This window comes from Loxodonta africana, unplaced genomic scaffold (assembly GCF_030014295.1).
Source record: "Loxodonta africana isolate mLoxAfr1 unplaced genomic scaffold, mLoxAfr1.hap2 scaffold_284, whole genome shotgun sequence".
Taxonomy (NCBI): domain Eukaryota; kingdom Metazoa; phylum Chordata; class Mammalia; order Proboscidea; family Elephantidae; genus Loxodonta; species Loxodonta africana.
The window spans coordinates 93,406-107,751 of NW_026975007.1; the positions used below are offsets into that span (position 1 = coordinate 93,406).

General features: G+C 42.8%; 1 long non-coding RNA gene across 2 annotated transcripts in view; it reads left to right on the forward strand.

The window, feature by feature from the left end:
* The window catches only part of LOC135229361 (uncharacterized), a 70,355-nt gene that overhangs the window by 22,997 nt on the left and 33,012 nt on the right, over nt 1-14,346 (forward strand). Inside the window, exon 3 of one of the 2 annotated variants that reach the window (XR_010320144.1) lies at nt 1,900-5,047. The exons of the other annotated variant lie outside the window; for it this stretch is intronic. This is a non-coding gene — a long non-coding RNA (uncharacterized LOC135229361). Of the gene's footprint in view, nt 1-1,899; nt 5,048-14,346 lie in introns of those variants that run through there. 2 annotated transcript variants of the gene reach the window in all.

Consider the following 14,346-nt stretch of genomic DNA (forward strand, 5'->3'; position numbering starts at 1 on the left):
GCATGATGAGCCTTTCCTGGGACAGGTCCCTCCTGAAAATATGTCCAAGGCACGTGAGACGAAGTCTCGCCATCCTTGCTTCTAAGGTGCATTCTTGGTGTACTTCTTCCCAGATGGATTTGTTTATTCTTCTGGCAGTCCATGGTATATTCAGTATTCTTTGCCAACACCATATTTTAAATGAATCAGTTCTTTGGTTTTCCGTATTCATTGTCTAACTTGCTCAAGCATGTGAGGTGGTAGAAAATATCATGGCTTTGCTCAGGCACACCTTAGTCCTCAAAGTGACATCTTTCCTTCACAACACTTTAAGGAGGTCTTTTGCAATAGATTTGCCCAATGCAATACATTGTTTGAATTCTTGACTGCTGCTTCTGTGGGCATTGATTATGGATTCAAGTTAAATGAAATGCTTGATGACTTCAGTATTTTCTCTATCATGGTGTTGCTTACTGGTCCAGTTGTGAGAATTTTTGTTTTCTTTATGTTGAGGTGTAATCCATACTGAAGGCTGTAGTGGTTGCTCTTCATCAGTAACTGCTTCAAGTCCTCTTTACTTTCAGCAAGCAAGGTCGTATCAGCTGCATATCATAGGTTGTTAGTGAATCTTTCTCCAAAACTGATGCCATGTTCTTCTTCTTACAGACCAGCTTCTCAGATTATTTGCTCAGCATACAGATTGAGTAAGTATGGTGAAAGGATACCACCATGACACATAACTTTCTGATTTTAAACCACACGGTATCCCCTTGCCCTACTCAAATGACTGCCTCTTGGTCTACATAGATATTCCGCATGACTACAGTTAAGTGTTCTGGAATTCCCATTCTTTGGTAAGCTATCCATAATTTGTCATGAGCCACACAGTTGAGTGTGCTTGTATAGTAAACAAAAATAGGTAAACATCTTAGTGATAGTCTCTACTTTCAGCCAAGATCCATCAGACATCAGAAATGATATCCCATGTTCCATGTCTTCCTCTGAATCCAGCTTGAATTTTTGGTAGTTTCCTGTCTGTGTACTGCTGCAACTGTTTTTAAATTAAATTCAGCAAAATTTTTCTTGCATGTAATGTTAATGACATTGCTCGATAATTTCCGCATTGCGTTGGACCACCTCTCTTTGGAATGGGCACACATATAGATCTCTTTCAGTCATTTGGTCAGGTAGCTGTCTTCCAAATATATTGGAATAGACAAGTGAGCACCTCCAGCACTGCGTCCCTGTGTTGAAACATCTCATTTGGTACGCCATCAATTCCTGGAGCCATGTTTTTTGCCAATGCCTTCAGTGCAGCTTGGAGTTCTTCCTTCAGTACCATCAGCTCTTGATCCTATGCTACCTCCTGATATGGTTGAACGTCGACCAATTGTTTTTGGTGTATTGAGTCTTTGTATTCCTTCCATCTACTTTTGATGTTTCCTCTGTTGTTCGATATTTTGCCCATAGAATCCTTCAGTATTGCGCCTAGAGGCTTGAATATTTCCTTCAGTTCTTTCAGCTTGAGAAATGCCAGGTGTTTTCTTCCCTTTTGGTTTTCTAACTCCAGATCTGTTCACATTATATTATCATACTTTGTCTTCTCCAGCTTCCCTTTCAGGTATTCTGTTGAACTCTTTTACATTATTTTTCCTTCCATTCTCTTTAGCTACTGTACATTCAAGAGCAAGATTCAGAGTCTCTTGTGACATCCTCTTTGGTCTTTGCTTTCTTTCCTGTCTTTCTAATGACTTTTTGTTTTTTTCATATATGATGTCCTTGCTATCATCCCACAACTAATCTGGTCTTCGATCATTAGTGTGCAGTGCATCAAATCTATTCTTGAGATGGTCTCTAAATTCAGGTTTGATATACTCAAGGGCATACTTTGACTCATGGACTTGTTTTAATTTTCTTCAGCTTCAACTTGAACGTGAATATGAGCAACTGATCATCTGTTCTGCAGTCAGCCCCTGCCCTGATTCTGACTCATGATATTGACCAAGTGAAGAGTGATTCAGAGAAAAACATGGATAGAGTGTGACCTAATTTCCATAAAAACAAACAAATGAATGTACTTACATGTGTCCCGGCAAAAAGAAGTGTGTAAAAGGGTACATATGTATCTTTGGACACTGGACACTTCAGGGGAGCAGGTATAATATACTTATGTGGGGATGGCTCTTATTATAACTTCTATATACAAATCTCTATTGTTAAATGTGTTATAAGAATGTAAAAGCTTTTAAAGTTTAATAACATCATACGTGTATGTGTGTGTATTTGAAACTTTTTTTCTTTTGACTATTTTATATATGTGTTTTTTAGTTATCTAGTTTTTTTTTTAGTGTGGCTATAGCAGAGATACCAAAAGTGGATGGCTTTAACAAACAGAAACTTATTCTCTCACAGTTTAAGAAGCAACAAGTTTGAAGTCAGGGCACCAGGTCTAGGAGAAAGCTCTCTCTCTTTGTGGCTCTGGGGGAAGGTCCTTGTCATCTATCTTCCCCTGGCCTAGGAAATTCTCAGCGCGTGGACACTGGGTCAAAAAGACGTGCTCCACTCCAGGCACTTCTTCCTTGGTGGTATGAGGTCCCTCTCATTTCCGCTCACTCTTCTCTTTGTATCTCAAAAGAGACTGACTCAAGACTCACCCTAATCCTGTAGATTGTGTCCTCCCTCATTAACCTAACTGCCTCTAATCCCGCCTTATTTACATCACAGAGGTTAGAATTTACAACACATAAGTAATCACATCAGATCACAAAATGCAGGACAACCACACAATACTGGGAATCATGGTCTGGCCAGGTTGGCACACATTTTGGGGGACACTATTCAATCCATAACAACAGAGAAAACACTGTCTTCAATGCCAGATTCAGAGACTTTTATCAATCTATGAAGGGCAAACACAGAAATTGAACAAAATTCAGACCAGCGAATTATTGCTTGCTCTTGTAACTAATGACTTCTTCTGGTCTCTGTACCTGGAAATGGCCAAAAAGAATTCTGTGAGGATTAATTCAGTTATTGCTAAAACATCTACTGCATTTACATGTCTACAGATAAGGAATAATGCTGGACACCATGTGTGATTCATTAAGTAACACAGGGACTATTAGACTGTTGTTCTCCTTCTCTGATATGCCACTATCACCTTCTCCCCTTGTTGCTCTCCTGAAAAACCCACACTTGTATATTCTAGGCTTTTTTCCAGGATTGAATTTGCAGGAAGTTGAAGATACATCTTTGAAAGATAAAGAAGACTTTGGCCACATTGTCTTTAGACAGTCGAACTTCCCAGCCAGCCTCTGTGCAGGATGGGAATTCACAATCCCTCCTACTCAGTACCTCTGAGCAGGACGGGATTTCTGTTTCATTATCAGGAGACTGTGGAATTCACCCCTCTTCAGAAAACTTACTTTCCTTTGCCTCAAACTGTCCCTCTCAGGATCTGTCACGGTCACTCTGAGAAATTCACATGGGCAGCCTGTATGGAAGTGCCCATCCTAGAGTCCCTGCCCTCCCTTCCTTGCTCCGTAGGGCTTCCTCCGACACTTGGGGTCACATCTCCCAGGGAGTACACACCTCTGGCACTTCCAGGGATTCCCAGGCCCTGGGATACTGTGGATGGGACTTGGAACTCAATCTGTTTCTTCCCATCCTCACCTTTGGTTATCTGTGTTCTGTCTTCACCAGATTTAGGAGGCCTTGTCTTCTCTTTGCTCATTTCATTTCAGTCAGGCTTTTCTATTCCAACTCTCTGATCTCAGGACACATCAGGTTAGACCACAGAAAAGAGAAAGACCAAGCAAACATCACTGATCTGTGCAGAAGCTGCTGGGAAGGGATTCGATTCTCATTGGTTTAGGGTTTTAAGCCCACTGCTCACCGGCAGGCAGGTTCCCCCCAGAGTCTGGCTTCTGTCTGGTACCTTGTACTACAAAGAACTCAGTGACCAGCCCACCTTCACAATCACACCTCCCTTAGAGCTATCTTTGCAGAGGCTGTTTCTCAGACTTCCATGTCCCACTGAAATCCCATTTCTCTTTCCTTACAAACATTGTGCTCATTCTCAGGGCCCTGAGACCTCATCTGCAGGTGAGTCTTGTCCTCTTCTCTCCTTGGCGGGGGGAGCTTTGGAGTGGACCTCATGTCTTTGGACAGCTATCCTGGGGCTTCTTCCACCCTGGTGCTCTAGGGCTGCATCTCTCCATGTACTTGAGGGGTCGTGGAAGGGGCACAAGGCTAAAAGAGTGGATCTTCCAGGTGAGGTGGGTTTAAGAAGCCTGAATGAAGTTCTTCCCTGAAGGGTGCATATTTTGCAGTCCAGACATCCTGCTCCTCTCAGTCTAAGTGTCCTAGCACGTCTTCAGGTGCTTTCTCCTTTGACCTTGAGGCCATGCCTGCACCCTCTGCAGCCAGGTCTCCGACATGTGTAGCAGCACCAGTAGGTGTGGTAGCCTCTTCAGCCCCTGTCTCCTCCTCCAGATGCTCCTGGAGGTGCCTGGCTCTTCTTGCCAGGACTCCAGGATGCTGACCAGGGACTCAGTGTTGGTTAGACTGAGGGCAGACCTGATGGCACTCACTTTCTTCAAAAACTCGGCCTCAAGACCAGGGGCCTTTTGCCGACAGGGGTGTGAGATGTTTTGGTCTGGTCTGCCAGACCATGGCTAACCCCTTGACCTTACACACTTGGGTAGAATACTCATACTTGACCTATGGATCTCTGGAGTAATTTGATGAGTGGGAATTCTGCCTAGTGGAAGCTGATGCAAAAGGCCTCGCTGATACTTGGGGAATCTTCCTGGGCTTGGAACTTGGGCTTTTTGTTCTCATGTTCTACCCTGAGTGACACTTTCCTCTTGGGTTGAGACTTGCAATAATGGAGAGTTAATTTACATGAGCCCTCTGGGCTCTGGTGTCTCAACTGTGACCTAAGTCTCTGGTCTAGGCATCCCTGGAGGCCTCTCCATCACCACCATCCTCCACTTCCACAGTCCCCATGGTTTCTTTCTTCTTCCCCAGGCACAGACCATACTTTAGGGAATTTACTCTGGGCAATAATGTCTCCTCCAGAAAATTTCGGTGATGGTACTACCTTATAGCAAAAGTCTATCGTTTTTCCAAAAATTATAATACATTGATTTAAAAATAAAACTCCCAGTTTTCTTTTAGTAGATTCCAATTCATAGCAACCCTATAGGACAGAGTAGAACTCCCCTTAGGGTTTCCAAGGAGCAGCTGGTGGATTCCAACTGCCAGACCTTTTAGTTAGCAGCCGAAGGTTTATCCTGTGATAGTTTATAATATAAACAGAGGATCGCCACATTAAAAAAATTTTTTTTTTTTTGCGTTTGTTGGATGGAAGTGAATTTGCTCCTGTGGAATATGGAAGTTACCTCATCCTCTGCACCTTCATGATAATACATGGTTTCTCTAAAAACTGTTTTCTATGAAAGTTATTTTTTTTAGTAAATTTAGAGTGTAAACATTGAAACAGGAGAATCGGTCTCCTCTTTGTAACTTGTTTTCATACTCCTTTTAAGGGAAGGATTTTCACAGAAGGAATTATACTTAAAGAGACAGCGTAATTTGTACTTTTATGTGTGATTTAAAACTTCTCCTCGTACCCTTAACTAGCCTACACCAGGAGATTAAGATTGCCTTTCTCTGAACAGAAGCCCATTACCATGTCCTTCAGCGTGAGGCAGAAACAGATGTCCGTATTTGAGAGTCTGATGGCACAAACCTTAGTAGCTGAATCACAACCATGCCTCCTGTGTGGGCGAGCGGGGCTTGTATATGTCAGCTTAAGGGTCAGTTTTTTTCTGAGTTTGAGGGAAGGATTGGCGAGTTAAGGAAGAAAGAGAAGGAGTTTGGGAGGGGAGTGTAAGCTCCAGTGACAGACAGAAGATGGGGTGGGGGATCTCTCAAAGGGTATTAGAGGCCAGTCAGAAAAGCAGGAAGCAGCAGGAAGCAGGGCCAGTGGAGGGCAGCACTGGGTGGAGGAGGACAGCAGAGGTAATAGTAGTAGGGAGGGCAACAAAACTGGCCTGAAAAGAGTGATACATGACTGATCCTAGATGAAGCTCAGGTTGAGAAAAGTAGGAAAATAAAAAATTCTATCCTGTAGCCATGTTTGTGGTTAGGGGTTGTTAGGCTCTTGAGGGAGGTGGGCAGGAGACACAGGAGGGGAAGGGGAGTTCCTGGATCTAGGAAGGAGTCTACAGCCCTTCTTCTGCCCTCAATGATGTGGGTTCTGGCCTCTTCAACCTACCACTCCCAGAACCTCCTGAGAAATTTCCTTAGTTCTTCACATGGTATATTAATTCCATCTCATTAGAAAATATAATAATGAAGTACGCTTCTTGCAACCCACCCTTTCCACCATCCTATACTCTCTGCCCCAGTTGCCCACTGGCTTCCTTCCCTTCCACCATGTTCAGATCCAGAACAAAAGAGTGCCTTTTCTGCAGCTATTCTGGAAAGCTCTCAAACTTACAATTGAATTCTTTCATTTCATCCCTCATTTATTCCTACATTTCTTATTGACAAAATAAACTTTGGTTAATTATCCACTAAATGACAGAATGTGCTTTCTCAGGAGAATCTTCCTTATGACCTTATCCATTCACCCCAAATCCTTCATCTTGTCCTACCATGGCTCTCTTTTCTGGTGGAAGTCAGACCTTTTGTTCTGTAGCACTCATCAATCGGGGACAACTTTTCCTCACCTTTATCTGGAGTCTTAGAGAAAGGCCTTTTCCTCGTGTATCACTGTTTCATCCTGCTTGGGTGAAGATGTCCAAACATAATGGTCTGAAGGACCTTTATCCCTTCTCCCAGCAGGAAGCTTTAATAACCTGGGGACTCTGGCTTGCTCCTGAATTTCCTTGATTCAGTAGCTACAGTTTCTCTCCCACAAGACCTGAGGTTGGCACCCTTTTCAAAAAGCAGCTGAGATCTGAGTTAGCACCAAGGCTTCCGTAATCCTGTGTGACATCATTGCTGACACTGCTGAGTTCCATGGGCCCAGTTTGAAGCTAAACACGGCAACCAGAAAAACATGAAACTGTCAGGTAGGCGCTTGAGAAGTGCTAGTGCCAATGTGGGAAGAAGGAGATTAGATACTAAAAATGAATTGAAACTTTTCGGTGCCGTGTAAGGGGTTACTATCCCTTGGTGGGTAAAGAGAGCACAGGGAATGATAACAGTATCATGGGCAGCTGCTTTCTCCCAGTTCTCTCATTTGACTCTGTTGGAATCATGTCTCTCCAGCTCTGGTTATAAAATGTCCACTCTGAGCCCCTCTTAGGTCTCCTTAGTCTCTGAGTCTTCACACAGGCTCTGCTCTCTGACTAGGAGATGTTCTCTCCCTTCCCATCTGCTGGCCTACTCTCCCTGGTGAAGCGTGGAGGTGAAGAAAACTGACCCCACTGGAACAGATGAGGTTTATGACTTACCAAAAAGCCCTAAGACTCAGCAATTTTGTGGTCAGCCAGAATGGGAAGTTTGGGAGTTGACTTGGGGAAAGCCCATGACAGACTCTGCTTTTGTTTAGGAGGCAATTTAGAAGAGAAACCAGCAAATGGGGAGACCATTTGAGGAAGAAATTAAGAAGGTTGGGGTGGTGATGAGGAAGGAGGAGACTTCTCCAAGGAAAATAAAAATTCCAACATGGGGATGGTAGGGGTTTGTTTTGTGTGACCGAAAAGGACAGAAGAGGCAGGAATGGTAGGGAAACAATAGAAGAAAAGATAATCTGTGCCTGTTCACAAATGTAACAAATCCCCCAGTGCTTTTACCCTGTTTCCTCAGACTTTTCTCATCAAGCCATCCTTCCCCTTTTACTGAAGCCTGTGGAAAATACCTGGGGCTTCCTGGATGCTCGGCCTTTTTTCATCCCTTAACTATTCAGTCATATTCCCAACTTGGTTCAGGCATGACTTCCTGGTTGTAGTCTTCCCTGAATCTTCTCCTGGTAGATGAGTCCACTTCTTGCTCTGTACTCCATTGTACCCAGGAAACCCTTTACCACAGCATAAAACACAATTGCATTTACTACACATTCTTCCCCTCTCTGTGCCCATGCCTTCTATGAGACTCCAGAACACCTTTCATTAGCAGTAGGAGTCTTCTTCTACCTGTTGAAGGCCGACCTTACGGTTGCTTCAGCCATTGAAATAGTAGCAGAGATGATAGAAGGAGAGAATTGAAAAGATTTTACATTGAGTCTTGCCCTTTTGTTGCTCTTAAACCCTGAGAACCTGTGGGAATGACCCCAGGCCAGCCTGCTGAATGATGAGGGACCATTGGAAACAGGATCCAGCGGTTTCACTGAGTTGATTTTATGAAACTGGCTCGCAGGTGACCTGGAATCAAATTGTAGACACATGAGTAAGCCCTGCTGCGAGCCACTGTGGCTGGCCCAGATCAGAAGAACCCCAAAGTGACAACCTGAAAAATTGTGAGCTTAGTAAATGGTTGTTTTTTTAAGACACTACCTTTTGGAGTCATTTGTTATACAGCAATACGTGACTGATACACCTGTTGACTTGGCCGTTTCTCTTACCAGGCAGTGAGGCAACTTCTCTAAGTCATTTCATCACCAAGAGCATCTGGCCTAGGGTCTGACATGTAGCTGTTTATACAGGAAATCTTTGTTGACTTACTGCATGAATTAGTAATACGAATTTTATGTGCGAGTCTGCACAAAATCATGTATGAAAAAAAGCATGATTTTTTAAAAAATAAAATGAATTGAGGCTCAGAACTACCTGCTTACAAAATTGAGGGGAGTTTTTAACCTCACTTACTTTTAGGGTACTCCCTCATCCAGATATGCAGTAATTCCCAGGGTCTAATGAAGGACCAGTGCTTGGAGAAGACCTTCAACACACCCATTGCCTCAGCCTATGTGGGTGATCTCTCTAGAAGCATTCGTTCTGCTGTTTCCATTCTCAGCTGGAGCATGAGAACCTTGGTGGGGCTGTCAACAGCATAACAGGGTTTGTCTACTTATGTGCCTGCATCAGCCTTTGAGGTGCTGTAACCTACCCCAGGGCACTATCAAGAAGGAGCTCCTACTCCTCCCAATGTCTAGGACACTACTATCTGACTGTCACTCTTCCCCTGGGCTCCAGTTCACTCAGTGTGATCACCTCAGTGAGCTGAGGCTTTTACCACAGACTCTTCAGAGTCTTGAAGTTTCAGAACTTCAACACTGTGAGTCCAGCTATCTCCTTGAAATGAGGTAGGGAAAGAGGAAAAATGTAGGAAGACTTTATTTTCCATTTAATGTTGCAATAAAATTTCTTGCCCTGCATTTTTGAAGGGTCCTGCCTAACAATTCCCTCTGTTCTCTTCCAAGATGTAGGACGATGAAGAGTGAATGTTTGTTGTGTCATAATCTGCAGAAGGCTGCAAAGTGCACATGGGGTCCATTCCCCCGATGCTCACACTAGAGCACCCCACCCACGTGGAAATCTCTGCAAGTGTTACTGAGTCCCTCCCACATCCACAGTGAACAGCTTTCAGATTCTTATAAGAGGGAATTGTGTCCTAACACCAGCTGCTCCCTGGAAACCCTATGGGGCAGTTCTACTCTGTCGTATAGGGTCTCTGAGTCAGAATTGACTAGATGGCTACAGGTTTGGTTTTTTCTTTCAGCCAAGTGGTGAGAGTTTGATGTCAGCTCCATAATCGTGTTATTAAAAAATGATGACAAAGTACCAGGTGAAAGTAACAAAACAAAACTGAAATGTAATGGCTTTTTCACATTTATTGGCCCCACAGAGTTCCTTCGAGGTGTTTACTTTTCACTAGATTCGGAGAAATCTTTGTGAGAGAGACAACAGCTTGAGATAGCTCCAAAATTACGTTTCCCTCCTTAATGTTAGGTTACATTAAGAGCTGGTTGGCTGGTTTATGATCTGCCTGCTTCACAAAAATAGAAGGCCCATGCAGGCAGGAACTTGTCTGTTGTGTTTGTCAGAGTATCCTGGTACCTGGTGCCTAAGAAGTGCTAAAAAATTATTTGAGTGAATGTGGGTGGGTTTTTATAAAAAAACACTGTGTTGCTGTCTTTATTTAGTTAAATAGTGAAAACAGGGATAAGGAAAATGAAGACAATTATTTGTATAATTTAGAGTTACATAAGGTGAGAATAGAAGTTGAATAATGAAGAGATAAAAAAATAAGCTGTGTGGATGGAATGTACCCCCTTCCCTTTGCTTTGGAGGGAGACATTTTAAAATTGGATTGTTTTTTCCCTACTGATTTATAGGTTCTATATGTTAATTGAAAAGTTAGTCTTTTAGGAATCACAAATACTTCTATTGAGATACAATTCACCTGCCGTAACACTGCCTTTGAAAATATGCACAATACCGTGGCTTTTAGTATATGGGCAGACTTGGCACAACAGTCACCACTGTCTAGCTTCAGAATATTTTCAGTGCCCAGTAAATAAAGGCCCTTGTTAATGAAGGCGTATTAACAGTCATCCTCATTACTCCTTTCCTCCACGCCGTAGCAACCACTAATCTACTTCTGTCTGTGTTGGTTTGTTCTGGACATTTCATGTAAATGGAATCATGCACGTTGCGGTCATTTGTGTTTGGCTTCTTTCATTTAGCGTAATGTTCTCAAGGTTCGTCCATGTTGTGGCATGTATCAGTACTTGGTGCCTTTTTGTGGCTGAGTAATATTCCAGTCTATGAATATACCACATCCTGTCTATCAGGTCATGACATTTGGGTTCTCTCCACATTTTGGCTGTTATGAATAACACTACTAGGAATCCTCTGTGTGAGTTTGTATGTGAATATGCTTTTGATTCTCCGGGGTGCAGACCTAGGAGTGCAATTGCAGTGTTGTGTGGTAATTCTATGTTTAACTTTCTGCAGAATTTCCAAACCGTTTTCCAAAACAATTGGATCATTTTACATTTCCACCAGCGGTATTCCAGCTTCTGCACATCGTCGCCGACACTTGTCCATCCTGTTGAGTTTAGCCATCTTACTGCTTTTGAAATAGTAGTGCACTTTAGTTTAGATTTGCATTTCCCTGATGACTAATGAGGTTACGCTTCTTTTCCTGTGCTTGTTGACAGTTTCTGTATCTGCTTTTGAGAAATCTCTATTCAAATCCTTAGCCTGCAAACCTTTTTTCAGCTTTTTGCCTGTATTTTTACTCCCTTCATATACTTTTTGATATGCCAAAGATCTATAGATCTTAACAGTTTTAGCCTTCATATTTTGGGATTTTTAAAAAGTCTTTCTCTTTTATCAATAAAAAGAAAATAAAAACTTCTAAAATTTTTATGGTTGCATATTTTAATTTTAAATATTCTATCCATCTGGAATTTCATTTTGTGTAAGGTATGAGAAAAAGGATGAAAACATTTTTACAGGTGGTCTGAGTGATTACCAGATTGCTACAAACGCTCCTTTTCCCATGACCCATATCTTCACTGCATTTTCCCGTAGTCCGTACAGAGACGCCTTTTTATAAAGGGAGGCCACCATTCCCAGCCATTTCATTTTAAGGTTTGTTTTCTGCAATTAAATCCCTTGTGTATCTTATCTACACACCTTTTCTTTTAAGCTAATACAAATTTTGTGTGAGTAGGACCTTGGCGAGTGCAAGATGGGCTTGAATTTCATAACTGGTTCCGTGTGGTGCAGCCCAGCAGATGGACAGACAGAAGCAGGGGCTGCAGAGGCGACAGAAGCTATGAGAACGTGAGCCTCTAGAGATTTGCTGTGGAATTTCAGATAAAGATTCCATGTGCCAGGAATAGTCTACATCATGTGGACGCAATGGTGAAAGTACCCATTGTCCCTGCCATTGTGAAGGGGACACCCAGTGCGGGTGGGAGGGGAACTGGTAAAATGCAGTCAAGAGAAAGGACAGACCATGCTCCAGGAACCACACTGGACTTCAGAGAGCTTTGTTGGCTGCCGTTCATCTGTCCGGCTTCTAGATGTCAGAGTGCCCCCAGGCTCAGTGCTTAGTCCTCTCTCTCTATTGACACCCTCTCTCTAGGATGCCTCAGGGAGTCGGTTGCTGTCTGTCTGTAGCTGAGGATGTGATGTTTACACCTCCATCCATTTCAACTCCTCCTGGTTCATGACTTCTATTCAAATGTCAGCGTAACTCTCTGTACTGAGTTCTTCATCTGTAAAATGTGCCTTATAATGATACATTCCTCACATGGGTATCATGCAGAGCAAGTATCTTAAGAAAGGAGAAGCCCTCACAAGAGTCCTGGCACCAGTAAGTGTTAGCTGTCAGTATTATTACCTGACATCTTTACGTAGATGTCTGACAGCTATGCCATGTTACCAACGCCATGAAACAATTCTTGGTCCCAACCCCGTTCCACCCTTATCGATGAATTTCTCAGGGCTTCAGTGATGGGAATGTGTGTGTTTTTCCACATAATGGACATGGCTAATAAAGGTTGGCCTGGTCCTTCATAATAAGTTGCTCCAAAGTTTATATGGGTGGACTCAGACAAGTGATAGCCAACTAATATAGACAAAAAATAGAACTCTCAGCTGCTCATATTTGTACTCTCAGCCTAGAATATCTGGTGAGGGTACTATATGGACTGAATTGTGTAACCCCAAAGGTACGTTGAAATCCTAACTACTGTACCTATAAATGTGACCTGATTTGGAAATAGGGGATTTTTAAAATTATTTTAATGAGGCCATACCAGTGTAGGGTGGGTCCTAAACCTAATCCCTTCTGAGTTACAAAAAGAGCAGAATAGACACAGACACAAACAGGGGAAGAGGGAGACAGACAAAGGGGAAGATAATCTACAAGGCCAGGAACGGAAAGGGTGGCTGGAAGCTGCTAGAAGCTGAAGTAGACACGAGCCATGCCCTGAATTCCTACTTCTAGCCTCCCGAACTGTGAGAAAATAAATATCTGTTCTTTAAAGCCACCCAATTGTGTTATTTTTTTCTCATGGCAGTACTAGATGACTAACAAATACCCATGGTTATACATGAAGCCTGGTGTAAAATAGTGTTCTCCCCTCCTTGTCTAGCCCACCCAAATCCTGCTATTTCCTTATCAGTGTCCTCTGCTTTCACTAAGAGCTACAACAGAGTCGGCTTGATGCTGATGCATAGAAATGCAGTTTATTTTTTAGTTTATATTTACGATTGACTGGCATTAATTTCAATGGTTTGTAAATTTTTCTGTGGAGGCATTTCTGTAATCTATGAATAATAGCAGTTGCAGCTTTTCCTTCTTTTTGTTGTCATTTTGTTCTAGCTTGGACCTCCAGTGTTAAATATTTAATATAAATAATGATAGAAAGCATCCTTATTTTTTTAATATTTTTTTGTGTGCTTTAAGTGAAAGTTTTCAAATCAAGTCAGTCTCTCACACAAAAACGCATATACACCTTGCTACACACGCCCAATTACTCTCCCCCTAATGAGGCAGCCTGCTCTCTCCCTCCACTCTCTCTTTTCGTGTCCTTTTCGCCAGCTTCTAAACCCCCTCCACCCTCTCATCTCCCTTCCAGGCAGGAGATGCCAACATAGTCTCAAGTGTCCACCTGATCCAAAAAGCTCACTCCTCACCAGCATCCCTCTCCAACCCATTGTCCAGTCCAATCCATGTCTGAAGAGTTGGCTTCGGGAATGGTTCCTTTCCTGGGGCAACGGAAGGTCTGGGGGCCATGACCACTGGGACCCTTCCAGTCTCAGTAAGACCATTAAGTATGAATTTATGAGAATTTGGGGTGTGCATCCCACTGTTCTCCTGCTCCCTCAGGGTTTCTCTGTTGTGTTCCCTGTCAGGGCAGTCATTGGTAGTAGTCGGGCACCATCTAGTTCTTCTGGTCTCAGGATGATGTAGTAGCTGATTCACGTGGCCCTTTCTGTCTCTTGGGCTCGTAATCACCTCGTGTCCTTGGTGTTCTTCATTCTCCTTTGATCCAGGTGGGTTGAGACCAATGGATGCACCTTAGATGGCTGCTTTCTAATGTTTAAGACGCCAGACGCCAGTCTTCAAATTGGGAAAGCATCCTTATTTTAATGCTAATTAATTTTAAAGAGAATGTCCCACATTTCACCATGAACTATCATGCCAGTTGTATCTTTCCAACTTAAGGAACTCCTTTTCTGGTCCATGATTGCTCAGAGTCCTTATCTCTCAGTGTGATTGGATTTTATCAACTGCTTTGTCCCCATCTCTTGAGGTGAGCATGTCTTTTCTTCTTCCATCTATGCTTATGGTGAATTAAATTATTCAATCTTTAATGTTCACTCAAGCTTGCATGCTGACGATAAACCCCCTTGATGATGGCGTATTACCTGGTTTATACTTTGCTGG